Raw genomic sequence first — 18,669 nt, 5'->3', positions numbered from 1 at the left:
AAGTGACATCAAACACACATTTTAAAGAAAACCGGTACATCAGTGGGAAGAAAGCAATTACATTTATTATATCTGAGGTTCAGATTTTAGAGTTCCAGCTTCACACTCTAGTGAAATCCATGTATGATAATTTTTATGAACTAAAAGGCTAACATTATTCAATCATGGTTAATTGAGGCGGTATATGATCCTCTTATCAGTGTATGTTTGTATGACTTGCAAGCTGATTCTGTGTTTGCTATGACTGTGTTGTAAACAGGGGGTATTACTAGTTCAGTTGAAGTTCTGTGCTGTTGAGATCAAGGTCAGAGGTCTGATTACTAACCAGGACAAACAGCTTCACCATTGGGGGCCTCGAGACATCTTATCAATGTTTCCTCAAAATCAATGGGCTTTGGGAGAGTGAATGTAAAAATTGGCCATGGCTAAAGAAAAACACTTTAAAAAATCTGTTCCTATTAGACTTTTTATGCTTCCTCAGTGCCAGTTAAGGTCAAGATGTGACTTTGAAAAAGCTTGCATTCTTGCAGATGCTAACAATCCCTCCCAGTCCTAGCCCTATTCCAGTAGATTTTCTCACCCTATTTTCATGCCTCTCATACTCATAGATATATATTTACATTGATTTTAGGGTTTTTAAATAAAAATAGGATCATGCTATGAACATAATCTGAGATGGGATTTCTCTTCTTTTTTAAAAAAAATATTTATTATATTATTTATTATAAAAAAGTTATTTATTATTTATTATTCAATTCAATTCAATTATTATATTCAAACATAACAAGCAGGGGGATCTGCAGAGGGAGAGACAGAAAGAGAGGGAGAGGGGCGCGTGGGTGGCTCAGTCGTTAAGCGTCTGCCTTCGGCTCAGGTCATGATCCCGGGATCCTGGGATGGAGCCCCGCATCGCTGCCCCGCGGGAAAGCCTGCTTCTCCCTCTGCCACTCCCCCTGCTTGTGTTCCCTCTCTCGCTGTGTCTCTCTCTGCCAAATAAATAAAATCTTTAAAAAAAAAAAAAAAAGAAAGAAAGAGAGGGAGAAGCAGACTCCCCACTGAGCAGGGAGTCCGACAGGAGGCTGGATCCCAGGACCCTGAGATCATGACCTGAGCTGAAGGCAGACGCTTAACTGACTGAGCAACCCAGGCGCCCCTGAGATGGGATTTATTTTCACTAAGCAGTATGTCACAGGTATTCCTCCAGCTTGTAACTCAGTCTTTTTCATTGCCTAATATTCTGTAAAGTGGGTGTTTAAAATTTCGTTTAATCATTCCCCTCTTCATGGGCAGTAAGGTTGATTTCAAGCTTTTTTGGTTGTTGCCTCGTTTCACATTACAAACAATGCTGCCAGGACGCCTGGGTGGGCTCAGTCACTGAGTGTCTGCCTTCGACTCAGGTCATGATCTCAGGGTCCTGGGATCAAGCCCAGCATCGGGCTCCCTGCTCGGCGGGAAGCCTGCTTCTCCCTCTCCCACTCCCCCTGCTTGTGTTCGCTCTCTCGCTGCGTCTCTCTCTGTCAAATAAATAAATAAAATCTTAAAAAAAAAAATGCTGCCAAAAATATACATATAATCTAATATATCAGCCTTTTATTCTATGATACAGTCCAAAAAAGACAGAAAAAGTAGTAAGTAATGCAGCCTCTGATATCAGGTTAAGTATTTGAAGTTGAAAGATTTCTCCTTAGACACATAATAAGTCCAAGCCTGTGTCATAACAAAAAGGCATGGCCACATCTGTTCCAGGTCTGAAATTCCGGAGGAAAAAAAAATGAAAATGAAAAAGAGCAACTCTTATGTTGATACGGTGATCTTCAGCACACTCTCTGCCAAAACTACATTCTATGCGGGGATTTCATAAGATGGAGCAATGTTAAGTTCTTATCTGTGCTCTGCAATCCAGCTATGAGTTAAGTAAGAACCTAAACAAGACATCCTTGGCCTCAGATGCTCCTTAAAAACGGATTTCAAAAGAAAGTTATTTCAACTTGCTTTTCTAAAAATGGGTCTAACTTAATGATAGGAAGACCACCACAGTCGGAGCCAGAAGGCTGGGTCCCAGGGCTGGCTCAGTCACTTTTTAATAGCCATCATTTATTGAGAACTTACCATGTGCCAAATATTACACAAAATGCTTTACGTGGCTTAACACATAGGATTCTCACAATAACCTGATGAGGTACGTGTTCTTATTATCCCCATTTTATAAATGAGGAAACTGGGCACAGAGTCGTATGGAACTTGCCCAAGATTACATAGCTAATAAATAGCTGGACCAGGAATCAAACATAGGCAGGGTTCCTGCAAGAAACTTTTAATCAATGTTCCATAAGTAGGTAAACTTGAGCCCTTTCCTTCCTAAGACTCAGATAACTTATCTCAAATATAAGGGTAATAAACCTGTTCTACCTATTTCCCCAGGTCATTTGGAGGAGTGAGATCATTATATGTAAAAGTCTCAGTAAGTGATAAATCATTATAGTTTTCAGGGGTTTTTCCTGGTTCTCAGAAATAAGCAAGATAAAGTCTAGGTAAAATTCTAAAGTAGATGGGGATGCCTGGGTGGCTCAGATGGTTAAGCATCTGCCTTTGGCTCAGGTCATGATCTCAGGGTCCTGGGATTGAGCCCCACATCAGGTTCCCTGCTTAGTGGGGAGCCTGCTTCTCCCTCTCCCTCTGCTTGCCACTCCCCCTGCTTGTGTTCTCTCTCTCTCTCTGTCAAGTAAATAAATAAAATCTTAAAAAAAAAAATTCTAGGGCACCTGGGTGGCTCAGTTGCTTAAGCGACTGCCTTCAGCTCAGGTCATGATCCTGGAGTCCCGGGATCGAGTCCCACATCGGGCTCCCTGCTCAGCAGGGAGTCTGCTTCTCCCTCTGACCCTCCCCCCTCTCATGTGCTCTCTCTCTCTCATTCTCTCTCTCAAATAAATAAATAAAATCTTAAAAAAAAAATTCTAAAGTAGATGTCCCTTTTCAACAGAAAGGTTTACACTTGAGCAAATCACCTGGCATTGATCTTGTACCATCGCTGTACTTTGAAACTAGGTGTGATGTCCTTTTGATAGAAACTATAAGTGTGGCATGTGGAATACAGAGTAGGCCCAGAGTCAGGGCTGCAGGCCCTATCCTGGCTTCAGCCCTTACCAACTCTACAACGTATTCTCTTATCCTTCAACCACCCCAGCTGTAAAACCTATTCCCTGTCTCACAGGTGATCTAAGTAACACACCTGATGTGCTTTGTAAACTACCAAACAGTAAGCTGTTGTTTGTATTCCTGCCATGTCAGAGAATAGCAATGGACAACTTAACCCGGAGAGGGGGGAGGAAAGGGATGCCTTTGGCAGGGAGACAGCCCAGTCACCTCAGTGCCTCCAAAACTCTGGAGAGCCTCACTTTAATGACCATGGATTCTTTTTTGTTTGTTTTTCAGCCACAGTTGGCAGGGGCTGTTTCTTTTTTCTTTTTTTTTTTTTTTAAAGATTTTATTTATTTATTTGACAGAGAAAGACACAGCAAGAGAGGGAACACAAACGGGGAGTGGGAGAGGGAGAAGCAGGCTTCCTGCCGAACAGGGAGCCCGATGCAGGACTCGATCCAGGGACTCCAGGATCATGACCTGAGCCAAAGGCAGTCGCTTAACCAACTGAGCCACCCAGGCGCCCTGGCAGGGGCTGTTTCTTTGCCTTGAGTTCCCTGTCACCCACAGGGAAATTACCTATCATTATTCCTTTTTTCAAATACCAGTATATTTGTTGAGCGTCTACCATGTACCTAGCCTTGTGCTCAGCATGGTAAACACTGGTGATATAAGGGTAAATCAAAATTAAGTCCCTGCCTTATGGAACTAACATTCTAGAGGGAGACATAAAAAAATAAACAAATAAACAAAAAAAATTAAACCAAATGATCATAACATGGGTTAAGTGCCAGAAGGAAATCAACAGTGATAGGGAGGTGATGGAGTAGGAGGGATCCACTTCGGTTGGAGTAGCAGGTAAGATGCTGAAGATGGTGAAGGGCAGACAGATGTAAAGTCTCTCTTAAAGGCAGAACCAACATAGCTTGATGGATCTGATGTGAGGGATAAGCAAAGAGAGAAGGAGAAGATGACTACTAGGTGTCTGCAATAGACAACTGATTGGACGGTGTCACCATTTCCTTACTCATTCTGGGAAACTGGAAGAGAGGTTGTGGAAGTCAAGAGGACCATTTGGGATATGTTGATTTTTAAATGCCTGTAAGTCATTTAAATGTCAAGGTGAAGTATGAACACACAGGAAAGTTTTTGAAGAGAAAAACTGGGATGTCATGAGCTTATAGACGGCACTTAAAATACTAGGAATCCACATTAAACTGTTCGATGTTACCTTTCCCTTGGTTATTGACATTTTAATTAATAACAAACATCTGAAAAACTTTCAAGAATGGATTTTTTAAATCCCTGTTAGTGAAATTTCAAGAACACTCTAAGCCTCAGGGAAAATATTTCTGGCCAGAAATGGAGAGGGAATTCTTAGGCTCTAGAAAATCACATTGATGGGGTAATCTGCTACTCCGGGGGGGGGGCGGATATGGAGGAATGGAACAAGATAGCACTTGCAACAAGATGGACCTGTGCTTGAATTCCAGCTCTGTTATGTGGCTTTAGGGAAATCTCTTATCCTTTTCATCTTTTATGTTAACTATGTAAACAATGAAAATTAAAATACCTACCTTCTAGGGTTGTTGTGAGGATTATAAATAATATACAGAGAAATGCCTAGCACAGGCTAGTGCTCGGTAAATATTAGCAACATTACATTTCTTTCTCTTTTTCCTTGTACCGCAGAATGTCTTGAAAGACACAACCTGTGTCCACACTTCCTTCTCTCAATTCACTCCAATCAAGTTTCTCATCTGTCCATTCCACTGGATCGCCTTTGATCAAAGTCACCAGTGGTGTTTAAATCTGCCCTCATTTGGTACCACATCTCCACAGCATTTGACCCAGGTGATCACTCCTCCCTCAGTAGTTAGCTTTATTCTCACGGCTTCAACACCACACCATCCTGGTTTTCTGCCTATGTCACAGAAAACTCCTTCTCAGTCTCCTTTGTTGGATTCTTTTCCCCAGCTCAAACTCAATTATCTCAGGTTCAATCCTGGAGCCCCAATTTCTTTTGTGGCCTCACTCCTTCCAAAGTAATATCTGTCCTGTGGTTTTAAATACATCTATAGACTCCCAAATTTACGTCTTCACCTGAATTCCAAATTCATATATGCAGCTACTTACTTGATAAGCATCTCAAGTTTAACAGATAAAAAATAGAACTCTTGACCTCTCCCACTCAAGTCTTCCACCATCTTAGTGAAAGAGCATCATCATCCACCTGGTGGTACTCTACCCAAATCACCCTTTAGCACATGCTATTAACTCCATTTCCAAAATATATCCACAATCTGATTTGTCTGTACTGCCAAACCCCAAGACTAGGCCACCATTATTTCTTGTCTACTGCTCAAATGGCCTCCAAGATTCCACAATAATCTATTCTTCCATAGCAGCCAGAGTGAACTTTTAGAAACATAAATCAGGCCATGTCACTTTCACATCTAAAATCTTTCAACAGCTTCTCATTGCACTTAGAATGAAGTCCAAGTTGTGGACCAGGGTTCAATAGGGTTTACTTGATGGAAACTCAGCTTCTTCTCCAACTCATCTCATTCTACACACCCCCTTTGGCACACTACCCACTTCCTCGCCAGCCGTCCTTCTTCCCTCTACGCTCATCTCCCCTTCAGAGTCTTGCTCTAGCTGTATCCTCTGCCCGGAACTCTCTGCCTCAGATCTTTTCTTGGCTGACCCCTTATCATCATTCTCAGCAAGGCCTTCCCTGATCACCTAGTCAAAAATAGCACTCACCCCCTCAGTCATGCTCATCACATAACTTTTTATTATTTATAACTATTTCAAATTATCTTGTTCAATCTATGTGTTTACTTCTGTATTATCTGTCTCCCCTCTGTTTGATTATAAGTTCTAGGAAGGTGAGGAGTGACCTTTCTTATTCATCCCTGTATCCTTAGCACCTAGATAGAGCCTGGCACACAATAAACACCCAAAAGTATGTGTCAAGTGAGTGAGTGAATGAATGAATGAATAGTACTTGTTATTGCTCTGCCTGTGTACAAAACTGAGACTCAGGGACTATGGAATGCCATCCTCTACTTGGTTCAACTTTTGCTACTTGGCCAGTTCCTTCTGCCTTATCTAAATGCCTGTTCTCATTATCTGCTTCCACCCACATTTTAAACATCAGCATTTCCCAAGGCTCAAGTAGTTATTAAATTCTCTCCTTTAAACATCTCTTATTTCTACCTTGTCTTCTCCTGCCCATGTTGACTGCCTTACCTCAGGCTTTCATCATTTTTACCTTAACACTGAACAGTCTCCTAATAAGTCTACTTCCCTCCAGTGTCAGCATTCTTAAATCCAATATCCGTTTCTTCTAATATACAGATTTCAGTTAATAGCCTTCAGAGTTTCTGCCTTTTCTGCAGACTCCTAAGTAAGGTAGGAAAAGGTCCTCTATGACTGGGTCCCTGCCTTTTGTCAGCATCACAGTTCACAGCTTCCCCAGATGTCCCAGCCAGTCCAAAATGACTCTTAAATGTTTCCCAACTTCCACTTCTTTGCTGTGATATAAACTGTTCCTTCTGCTAGAGATGCCTTTCCATCATCCCCACCCCTCCATCTGCATGTTGAACTCATACTCCTCCTTCAATACCCAACTGAAGGACCTCCTCTTCTGCAAGATCCTCTCCAATCTATCAAATCCATGTTGGTCCTTTTTTTGCTGTGTTGCCTCTTTAACAAATACATACTTTTGTTATTTTACTTTGCAAGCTATGTGGCTATTTTGTATTAGCTTGATACATACTGTCAACTCCTCAATGACAGGAACTGTGGTTTATCTTTTTATCTCTAGTACTCTGCCTGGAATATAATTAAATGTCACTAATAAACATTTGTTGATAAAGAAAAATAAAGAAGCTAAAGACAATGCATTCAGCCACTCAATAAACGTGCATTATAAACAATAAGTTGTGTTTCCAAATCATTATTTTGAAGGTTGTATGCTATTACTCCTCAGTATTTACTAGAAAGGAGTGATGGAAGAATAAAAATTATATGCAGTTAACCAGTGAACGGGAGGGTGGGGGGCGGCTAGTTGCACCAACCCCTGAACAGTCAAAAATCCATGTATAAGCTGACTCGCTAAAAACTTTACTAATAATGGGGCACCTGGGTAGCTCAGTCGGTTGAGCATCCGACTCTTGATCTCAGCTCCGGTCTTGATCTCAGGGTCATGCGTTCAAACCCTGTGCTGGGCTTCACACTGGGTGGTTTTTTGTTTTTTGTTTTTTAAGGAAAACAAAACAAAAAAACCAATCTACTAATAGCCTACTATCGACTGAAAGCCGTACATAACACAGTCAATCCACATATTATTTCATATGTTATATGTATTGTGTACTGTATTCTTACAATAAAGTAAGCTAAGGAAATGTTATTAAGAAAATCATAGGAAGGGGTGCCTGGGTAGCTCAGTCGTTAAGCATCTGCCTTCGGCTCAGGTCATGATCTCAGGGTCCTGGGATCGAGCCCCGCGTCGGGCTCCCTGCTTGGCGGGAAGCCTGCTTCTCCCTCTCCCATTCCCCCTGCTTGTGTTCCTGCTCTCGCTGTGTCTCTCCCTGTCAAATAAATAAATAAAATCTTTAAAAAAAGAAAATCATGGGAAGAGAAAATACGTTTACCGTACTGTAGTATAAAAAATCCACGTATAAATGGACCCACACAGTTCAAACCTATATTGTTCAAGGGTCCACTGTATTCTGAAACCCTGCTTAATAATTTAGGTCAAAGCTCAGAAGCTAGAAATCACAGTTGTTAATAACTGTTTGTCACAACGGTGCCTCTCCCCTCCATTTGTCACTTTGAAAATGGCCAGTTAACAAAGTATTTGTCATGCATCTTATAATTGCTTTGATTTAAAAAAAAAAAAAAATAGCCAGGCGTCTGCTTATTATGAGAACTCTAGGTTATTTTGGAATTCCTCAACCAAATGCACAAATCAGTTCTTTTAATAATACTTGGAAATACAGAGCCACAGAGCAGATGCCAAAAGAAAGGGAGAAGCTTGATGTTCTTTTGGCGGGGCCTGAAAATACTATAAACACTAATAATGGCTCAAACCTCACACTGCCGTCAATGTTAACTGTAGAAATGCATATAAAACTTTTGGGCCTTTTTTGGTTTTTATCCCCTAAAATGTCTGAAAGACTAAAATAGGAGGTATATCTAAACTGTAATATAAGGTCTCTGCTGCTCAAAAGAAAACAAAATAATCATCCCCTTCTCTTAAGACCTATCCCACCTACCACTAAACTTAGCGTATTATCTTTATAAAGTCCCTGTTAAAAGTACCGAGGAAGGTTTTTCCCATGAAAAAATTAATTCTCATGACGGTTTGTCAGATTTTTCAAAGAGAGACCAGCTCCCCTGAGAGGTCAGGAGGATAAGAAACAGGAAGTTTTGATAGAAAAGGAAGCCTGAAAAGAGAGAGCTAGAGGCAAAATTCAGTCTGTTTTTGACTAAGGGAGGCCCTGATTTTTGCATAACTATGTGGTGGTTAAAACTTGCACAGGAAGGAACCAGAGCTGGATAAGAGTTAGGATTCAACCTCAAGACACCCTGGGGCTCAATCCCCACAGAAAAGTAGTCTTTGTTTTGTGCTTATCTTGCAGTACCGAAGTGAGAACTCCTGAGTTAATGAGTTACAAAAGCATCAAAGATTAAAAGCGCTCTAGAAGGCTCCTAGCTGGGCGTGTCGGCTTCAGTTCCAGTGCCTTCGGTGAGACCTGACTGGACGAGACCACCCTGCATTTGCATTTTTAATGAAAGTGTAAGAAAAATCTCAGAAAACCTAAGACTCCTAAAAGGTCAGAATTAGGGAGGAAACCCACAGTAATGAAATGCTTTGCCAGTGGATATGCAAGAAACAACATGAAACACAAGTTTTTAAACTACACCAGAGTGGAAGAGACACCATATCGAACAGACTCTAGTGAGAACAGCACGAAATCAGTGGGAAATGCTACAAGATCAGAAGGGTAGGTTAGAATGGGCCATGAGGACCCCTCATCCCTGAACTAGAAACAAGTGGCAATGTCACAGGCAGGAAATGGAAAGATTGAAGGTTGACCAGCAAAAAGTTATTACATTAAATAAATACTCTTTGCCAGATACAGAATAGGATTTTCATATTGTTATTAACAGTAACTATTTACTAAAACTTTTATTTCTAAAGGCACACTGAAGGTTTAAAAAAGCTATGACTAGCTGCCTGAAAAAAAAAAAACCCACTCTTTAGTAGTAAATTAATAGTAACAATACTTACTACATCAGCATCCCTCAGTATTTACCTTTTTAAAAATTTATTTATTTGAGAGAGAGAGAGAGCGAAAGCACAGGGGGGAGGGGCAGAAGGAGAGGGAGAGAGAGACTCAAGCCAACTCCATGCTGAGCATGGAGGCCGACAGGGGCTCCATCCCATGACCCTCAACCGAAACCAAGAGTCGGACGCTTAACCAACTGCGCCACCCAAGCACCCCAGTATTTACTTTTTTAGGGCTGCCATAAAGTACCACAAACTGGGTGGTTTAAAACAACAGAAATTAATTTAGCTACAGTCTAAAATCAAGGTGTCAGCAGGGATATGCTCCAAGACTCAGCAGAATCCTTTGTTGCCTCTTCCTAGCTTCGGCTGGTGGCCATCGATACCTGGCTGTCCTTTGTTTCCAGCGGATTCACTGCATCTCTGCTTCTGTCACCGTGTGGTGCTCTCCCTGTGTGTCTCTCTTCATATAACAGTTTTTCCTCTTCTTATAAGGACACCATTCATACTGGATTAGGACCCACCCTAATGACCCCACCTTAACTTGATTACATCTACAGTGACCTTAATTCCAAATAGTCATATTCACAGCTGCTGGGGGTTAGGACTTCCACATATCTTTTTAAGGGACATGGTGCAACTCACAGCACCCAGGATCCTTTCCTTGATCCAGCCTCCAGTGGTAATCTAAAATAGGCCCACCCCTAATGTAAAATTGTCCCAAGCTCTAAAATAAATTTGTCCCGGGGCGCCTGGGTGGCTCAGTTGGTTAAGCAACTGCCTTTGGCTTAGGTCATGATCCCAGGGTCCTGGGATCGAGTCCCGCATCGGGCTCCCTGCTCGGCGGGGAGCCTGCTTCTCCCTCTCCCCCTCCCCCTGCTGATGTTCCCTCTCTCGCTGTGTCTCTCTGTCAAATAAATAAATAAAATCTTTAAAATAAATAAATAAATAAAAATAAAAAATAAAATAAAATAAATTTGTCCCAAACCATGCCACTTCCAAAGGCAAGCTGACATCTTTTACCATAATAAATATCCACTTGGCAATCTAAGGTCATTAATCTTATGGGATCCATTTCTAAAGTACCTTTGCCTTTGATTTACATATCATGTAAATGGATAAATACTTTATACGCTCTTAATTCTTGTGTTCTATCTGTATGTCCCGTTCTTGTGTGTCTATTTTTGACTGTGAGCTCCCAGAAGGCAATGGCTGATTAATGCTTCCTTCCCTTTTTCCTGTTAAGCTCTTTAGAGGAGTTCCTACAGCAGAATTTTCTGGACGCCTAAAGATACCATCCTTTCAGATATAAGCAGCCCGGCAGGGTCGACACGGAGGGTGGTTTCACATGCAGCCGCACGTTGTGTTTGAAACCCTCTTCTACCTTCTAACTCAGACCTTCACCTGAATGACTTGAACATAACAGACTCTTCACTTCTTTATGAGGAATTTTATTTCAGATGTCCCATTGCCCTTCCCTTAACCTGGTTTCCAAGCCCATCCTCCTGTGAATCCATCAAACATTTCTCTATAAGACTAAACACCCAACACAGCCATGAACCAAATTATTTTCCACTGACACTCCTGGGACCTAGACGAATGAAGAGATACAGTTGAAAATTTGTTAAAGTGAGTATTTCCCTCATCATTATCATTATCATATCATAATCATCCCTGTCATCATTAACATTTATTAAGTGCTTGACAGCTATTTTTCTCCTTAAAAGCCCCATGAAATAGGTACTTGATTTTCCTAATTTAACTGATGCACAAGGAAAACTGAGGTACAAGGACATTAAGTAACTTGCTCAAGGTCACGCAGCTACGAAGTGGTGGAGCACAGGATTTCATGGCGACCGAGGAAGCTTTATCTGCTTGAGGACACAGGACTCCAGGAGCCCGTTACCTAACTTCACGTACTTGCAGCCGGTAGCTGAGGCCCATGTTGTGAAGAAAAGTTCTGTGTACAGGAAGAACAGACCAATAATGTGGTATTGGCCACAGGTTCTAGAGTAGTTGATAAACTCCTATTTGAGCGGGGAAACTGTGCTGAGGCAGAAGTAAGTGGGGGGAGGAAGAAAACCGAGTGACCACAAATGGCACTCTGGAAACTGCTCCTCCTCCAGATGACTCCAGCTTGCTCTTTGCCTAATTAGATGAGCTTTGTCTTCTTTGTTCTTACTTCACTTTATTTCTGAGGAATCATTTAGATACTTAATTATGCCAAAAATGTCATGAGTGAGCCAACACATAATACTTTGGAGAAAAGTGAAGAGTGAAATTAGAAATACTAGGGTTAAAATAATAGGAATATTAGTGCTAAAGGAAAACCGAAAGGAGAGAGGAGGAGAGGAAAGGAACGCTTTCCTCTCTTCCCTCTTCAGAAAGTGAACAAGGGCACGGAGAGGCCAAAGATGTTCATAAACGAAACAGTCTGTCCTTTCTTCTTTCTTCCTTCCTTCTCCACAACATTTATTTATACAATGAATTCAAAGTATCAAAGAGGAAGAGCTTTTGAGACTCACCCTGCCAAGAGAGATCTTGACACAATCTTTGCAAGTGAAAAGTCTGACTTTGGTTCTTCATACTTCCATCTTCACCTCGCCCGATCTGTTTTTTGGTGAATTTCTCCCCCAATCTCTTATTACGTGTATATGTTTATGTAATGAAGCTATCTGAATTGTTGAAGTGGACACTAGTAGATGCCATGCTAAATGTAAAAAGATGAATGTGGAAGGTGTTCAGAGGGTCACCATATGGCGGGAGCTGTTTTGGGTAAGTGAAATCTTTTAGTTGGTGCTCCTCAGGTCATGCCACGAAGCGTTGTGACCCCTGCCCTGACTTGATTTGTTCCCTGACTTCAGGCAGGAGGAAGTTAAACCCATAGTATATGTGACTAGCAAGAAGTGGGTGTACCGACCCTGATGACAGCAGTGTTTCTAAGTTGTCGCGTTACATATTCAAAACTTGCAGAGAAGAAAAAATAGTATATATTTATCATGGCAGGTATATACTGAGTCCTTACTAAGTGCCAGGTCTGTTCCAAGCCTGTCATTATCTCAGGTCTTCCCCTCAAGAACCTTGTGAGGTAGAAATTGTCAGGTTTAGTGTAGGAAATTGCTGATAACAGACTGTTTATAACCTATAAAAATGACGATTTTATATTTTAGCCTACTCTTATTATTCCATTTTACAGATGAATAAACTGAGGCTCATAGAGATTAAGGAATTTGCCCCAAATAAGTGATGGAGCCAAATACCTGAATCTAGGCAGTATGAGTCTTTCACCAGAGCCATGAGTCTGCAAAGGTGTTTGAAGGACATAGTGTACAACAGAACGTTTTAGGACAGATACATACAGATTTTTACACAGAATGTCTCTGAAAAGCTTTTGTTCTTTATCAAGGACAGATTCCCTCCTTGAATTAGTAATGCTTTTCCTTTTGATGTCAAATACTTAATAGAAAGCCAAAAATTTCAAAGGAAACATTACTGTAAAAAAAAAATTGTCCACTACTCCCCCAAAGGTTCTACTCTCCCAGTAATTAACCATTAATCACCTCTCTGGCCTTTATCAGAGTGATTCTGAGAATCATCATAGGACTCTGCCACCCTGGAAATGATTCATCCAGTCAGCCTGTGCAGTTTGTTGGGTGGTTCGATTTGTAGGAGGATAGGGGTTAAGTAAATCAACATTTACCTGCTCGAAGGGGAGATCTTAAGACAGAAAAAGAACACTGGATAAAAATTGAGGAAATCTGGGAGCGCCTGGGTGGCTCAGATGGTTGAGCGTCTGCCTTTGGCTCAGGTCATGGTCCTGGGGTCCCGGGATCGAGTCCCACATCATGCTCCTGACTCAGCGGGAAGCCTGCTTCTCCCTCTCCCTCTGCCTCTCCCCCTGCTCATGCACTTCTCTCTCTCTGTCTCAAATGAATAAATAAAATCTTAAAAAAAAAAATTTGAGGAAATCTGAATAAAATATAGACTTTATTTACTAATAAATCATCAATATTGGTTTCTCACTTGTCACACATATACCATAATCATGTAAGATGTTAATAATATGGGAAACTTGGTATGGGGTATGTGGGAACTCTCTGTACTATCTTGCTAATTTTTCCGTAAATCTAAAACTATTCTAAAATTAAAAATTTATTCTTTAAAAAAAATCTGTCTAAACATCTCTCCTGCTGATTTGGCCTGGTCATTATATCACTCAGAATCTTTTTGAAATATTAATTGGAAAATTAGTGTAAGCTGGGAAAAGTAACACATTAGCATAGTTTCATTTTATATATTATTTCCCTAATCTAGTAACCCCATAGTGAGCCCAAACTACGGTTTGGAGACCTCCTCAGAAGGCCCTAAGTAATGGTAAGGATTCCCCTAATTCATATGCCTGTTTCTCACCCCTTGGGGTCAGTTAGCAATGCACACACAGGTAAATGAAGGCACATGGCTATTGTACTGGAACACTAGTTATGGGGTGTGTAAAAAATATAATTTAAATTTCAAAATAATGTACACTCTCGGGGCACCTGGGTGGCTCAGTCATTAGGCGTCTGCCTTCGGCTCGGGTCATGACCCCAGGGTCGCGGGATCGAGCCCCGCATCAGGCTCCCTGCTCAGAGGGAAGCCTGCTTCTCCCTCTCCCTCTTCCCCTGCTTGTATTCCCTCTTTGCTGTGTCTCTCTCTGTCAAATAAATAAATAAAATCTTAAAAATAATAATAATAATAATATACACTCTCTTCTGCATATAGATTGATATATACTACAAACTTATGCTTATATGTTCTTTATATCACTGTTTTTCAAGGGTGTGTAGATGCTGCTATGATCAATAAACACATTTACATGGATTGGAAGAGGATGGAGGAGACGTCCTATCTATGCAAAGTCCCACCCTCAGCGCCTTGCCTCAGCTCTCCGGCTTCCGACCTCCAGCTTCTCTCCCAAATGAGTTCCCTTCTGTCCATGTGTGCATTAGCGCTCTTTGCCTGCTTCCCCTGCCCCAGCCTCTGCCCCAGTGTCTGCACCTGCGGGCGGTTAGCAACTTCAATGGTACTTGTCCACTCACAATGCATCCTAGCCCAGCTCTGCTCTCAGAACTCTTCTGTTTCAAGTTTTTGGTGCTCTTCTTAATTTTTCTCCCCAGAAACTGAAAATCTGAATGAGCACTTGATTTTCCTAATGTTAATGTGGATTTATTTTGAAAAGTTGTCCAGGATTTTTATTTTTAATTTTTTTAAAGATTTTATTTATTTATTTGAGATAGTGAGAGCGGGCGAGCATGAGTGGGGGGAGGGGCAGAGGGAGAAGGATAAGCAGACTCCCCGCTGAGCAGGGAGCCGGACTCCGGGCTTGATGCTAGGACCCCTGGATCGTGACCTGAGCCCAAGAGAGATGCTAACCGACTGAGCCACCCAGGCACCTCATCTAGGATTTTTAGACTGCTTCCTGTCATATAACCTCAGATTTTCAAAACATACATATACCCTGCTATGACTACTTTTCTCTCTTTTAACATGTCTGATTTGAAAGAATGAGGTAGGAAGGACAAAACTAACATTTCACAGAAAAGGAAAGATGGATGTCCCATAAATTTATGAAAATACGCTCATCGTTATTAGTAACTAGGGAAACGCAAATCAAAACAATGAGATACCATTTTATACCCACCACTGGCAAAAAACAAAAACAAAAACAAAAACAGATGGACTATACCAAGTGTTGACAAGAATGTGGAATGGGGGGGTGGTGCCTGGATGGCTCAGTCGGTTGGACATCTGCCTTTGGCTCAGGTCATGATCCCAATGTCCTGGGATAAAGGTCTGCATCGGACTCCCTGCTTCTCGGGGAGCCTGCTTCTCCCTGTCCCTCTGCCTGCCACTCCCCCTGCTTGTGCTCTCTCTCTCCGTCAAATAAATAAATAAAATCTTAAAAATAAAAAAGAATGTGGAATGGGGAACCATGGGAATTTGCAAACACTCCCAGTAGGAGTATAAATTTGTATAATCACTTTGCATTGTTTGTTAGTATCCTCTAGTAAGGTTTAGGATGTGCATGCCCTGTGACCAAAGAATTCTATCCTCAGATATAAGAATATTCCCAGCAGTATTATTCATAATGGCAAAAAACCTGGAAGCCCTATAGATGTCTATCAACGATAGAATGAATAAAGGAATTGTAGTCCATTCACACAATGAAATGTTATTCAGAAAAAATTGGAGGGGGTGGGGAGATAAACAACATCTACACACATTTTTAGTTTTGGGTAAATCTAAGGAAAGAACTAAGTACCAGAAGAATATATAATAGTATGGAGTTACACTTATTTAAAGTTCAAACACAGGAAAACCATGTTGGGTAAATACATATATCTTCATATAGCCATATATATGTGAGAAAATATGAAAAATAAAACAGCAATTAACACAAAATTCAGGATTATAATTGCCTAGGGTAAGAATGCAAGGGGTACACAGTGGGTTTCAAAGTACTGGTAAAATATTATATCTTTAGCTGGATGGAGGGTACATGAATGCCTATTTTATTATTCTTGAAACTATATAAATGTTGTGTATATCTATCGCAAGTTGAGATCCCTGGAAAGCAGCCTCTGTCTTGGAGATTATCATGCAACAGATCTATCTGGGAACGTTCTTAGGATCAACACACCTATTGAAGGGAACTGAAGAAAGCAGGACTGGACTGGGAAGAAGTTATCAGCAATACAGGTCTTCTTTTTTTTTTAAGATTTTATTTATTTATTTGACAGAGAGAGAGATAGCGAGAGCAGGACCACAAGCAGGGGGAGTGGGAGAGGGAGAAGCAGGCTTCCTGCTGAGCAAGGACCCTGATGTGGGGCTCAATCCCAGACCCTGGGATCATGCCCTGAGCCAAAGACAGACACTTAATGACTGAGCCACCCAGGCGACCCAGCAATACAGGTCTTAGTGAGGGTCACAACCAACCATATAGGGAGTTTTGAAGCTGGGATGACCCTTCAGAGTTGTCCTGATTTGGTAATGGGGGCTGGTCTTCATATACCCACACCCGGTCATTGGATACAAACCACCCTTGGGAAAAGGTCTTGACCTTGAGCACAGCAGCTCTCTTCAGCCAAGGCCACACAGGGGAGGTCACAGTGGAGGGCTTCTTGCTGGCCAAGCTCCTAGCAGCTGGGACTAGGTCCGTTGTTCGTGAAAGGGATCGGACAGCACATCCCAGTGTTCACAACATTGTTTTATGTGGGGTATTTTTCACAATAAAAATTGTTTAAGAGGAAAGAAAGTAAGGCAAGGAGGCCAAGAAGCACAAGGAAATTGTTTAGGAGTGGTACAGAGTGAGGTAGGATGAGGGATAAACTAAGCCAAAAATTAGGAGTGTCTGTCCATGGAGTTGCACACAGGCTTTCTCCTGGTAGAGGCGAAACCAGTGAATCAGAGGTGATTTGGTACTATAACAAAGACTATTATGATTAACAGATAGAGAAGAGTCAGCTTCATGGGGTGAGTGAGTTTGACAACTCCCAGGAAGTTCATGTTGCATATTGAGCCCTGCTTGTCCCCACCTGACTGTGAAGGACAGATGTGGATAAGGACTTTTCTTTTTTTAAAAGAGTTATTTATGTATTTGAGGGGGGAGGGGGAGACGGGTTGAGAGAGGGAGAGAAGCAGACTCCCCACTGAGCACAGAGCCTGATGCGGGGCTCAATCTCAGGACCCTGAGATCATGACCTGAGCTGAAATCAAGAGTCGGATGCTTAACCAACTGAGCCACCCAGGTGCCCTGAGGACTTTTATTCAGAGTCTGGGAAATCTCTGTTCCTTTGACTCTACAATGGAAGGGGGGTCCACTAGGGTGCTGAAAGATATCTCAAGAATTCTGGTCTTAGAATATATTCAAATGACAGTACAGGTCACTTTGTCTTCTCTCCTGCTGCCAACCATCTCAGCATAATAAATGCTACTGTTTATTAGTTATTTACTATAAATCAGGCACTGTTTTTACATGCTTTAGGCGTATTATCTCATTGATGCTTCGCAACAGCCGAATGGTAGGTACTAGAATTATTTCCATTTTATTGATAAGAAAACTGAGGCACAGGTGAATTAAATCACATATTCAACATCTCAAGCCAGGAAGCAATAGGACGAGCATTGAATTTAAGCAGCTTGGCTCCAGAAACCATCTGAACACTCAATCCCCTCCCAGGCATGGGAAAGGGTCAGTCTCGGTGGTGACAGCTCTGTGGACACACAGCTCGCTGGGCAGGGATGCAGCTTGACTAATGGTCTGAGTGCTGAGATGCCGACACGGCCTGCCTCCGTCTGAATACCTGAGGGCCTGGAGAAGATGGTGCTCACGTCACAAGGCACAACACCGCCACGAAACGCATGTAGAGTTAACATGTGTGGAGGGGTTAGAACCAGGCCTGGCCCAAGCTGTTCTCAGCACCTATGTGCTATTATTATCTCTTCCTGGGTAGTAGGACATTGTTCGCCCTGACAATTCCATTCCGGCCTTTCTTTTTTTCTCCAGGAAATCAGGGTGTGGTTCTGGGATCAAAACCATTCAGAGTAACAAAGTAATTTAGCTATTCTGTCTGGAAGGAAGGCAAGTATTCCAAGCTCATGGGTAGGCTCGTTCTAATACCTGGAAACACATCAAAGTTTATGATTTTTTTTAAGTTTTATTTTTTTAAAAGATTTCATTTATTTATTTGCAAGAGAGAGAATGAGAGGGAGAGAGAGCACATGAGAGGGGGGAGGGTCAGAAGGAGAAGCAGACTCCCCACTGAGCAGGGAGCCCGATGCGGGACTCGATCCCGGGACTCCAGGATCATGACCTGAGCTTTGTCGCTTAACCAACTGAGCCACCCAAGCGCCCCAAAGTTTATGATTTAAAAAACAGAGGACAGGGGCGCCTGGGTGGCTCAGTCGTTAAGTGTCTGCCTTCGGCTCAGGTCATGATCCCAGGGTCCTGGGATCGAGCCCCGCATCGGGCTCTGCTCGGCCAGAGGCCTGCTTCTCCCTCTCCCACTCCCCCTGCTTGTGTTCCCTCTCTCGCTGTGTCTCTCTCTGTCAAATAAATAAATAAAACCTTAAAAACAAAAACAAAAACGGAAGACACCATCACACTCTCTGGCTCTCTGGTTCCTTCTGTGTAAAGTGTGTTGGCAGTTGTGGATTCAGTGGGTGGCCTCTAAATTGGCTTGTGCAGAGCT

At 42.0% G+C, this 18,669-nt stretch overlaps 1 long non-coding RNA gene across 2 annotated transcripts in view; it reads left to right on the top strand.

The window, feature by feature from the left end:
* The window catches only part of LOC135362080 (uncharacterized), a 29,506-nt gene extending 13,721 nt beyond the window's left edge, over positions 1–15,785 (top strand). The window contains exons 1-3 of one of the 2 annotated variants that reach the window (XR_010406413.1): positions 10,557–11,068; positions 11,167–12,214; positions 14,257–15,785. This is a non-coding gene — a long non-coding RNA (uncharacterized LOC135362080). Of the gene's footprint in view, positions 1–10,556; positions 11,069–11,166; positions 12,215–14,256 lie in introns of those variants that run through there. The other variant, XR_010406412.1, reaches the window with a different exon arrangement.
* Positions 15,786–18,669: the final 2,884 nt, after the last annotated feature.

Source organism: Mirounga angustirostris, unplaced genomic scaffold (genome assembly GCF_029215605.1).
Source record: "Mirounga angustirostris isolate CCGP_5_RB_7025 unplaced genomic scaffold, mMirAng1.0.hap1 SCAF_12, whole genome shotgun sequence".
Taxonomy (NCBI): domain Eukaryota; kingdom Metazoa; phylum Chordata; class Mammalia; order Carnivora; family Phocidae; genus Mirounga; species Mirounga angustirostris.
Note: the sequence above shows the minus strand (reverse complement) of the source record. Positions and strands in the feature narration are given on the sequence as shown.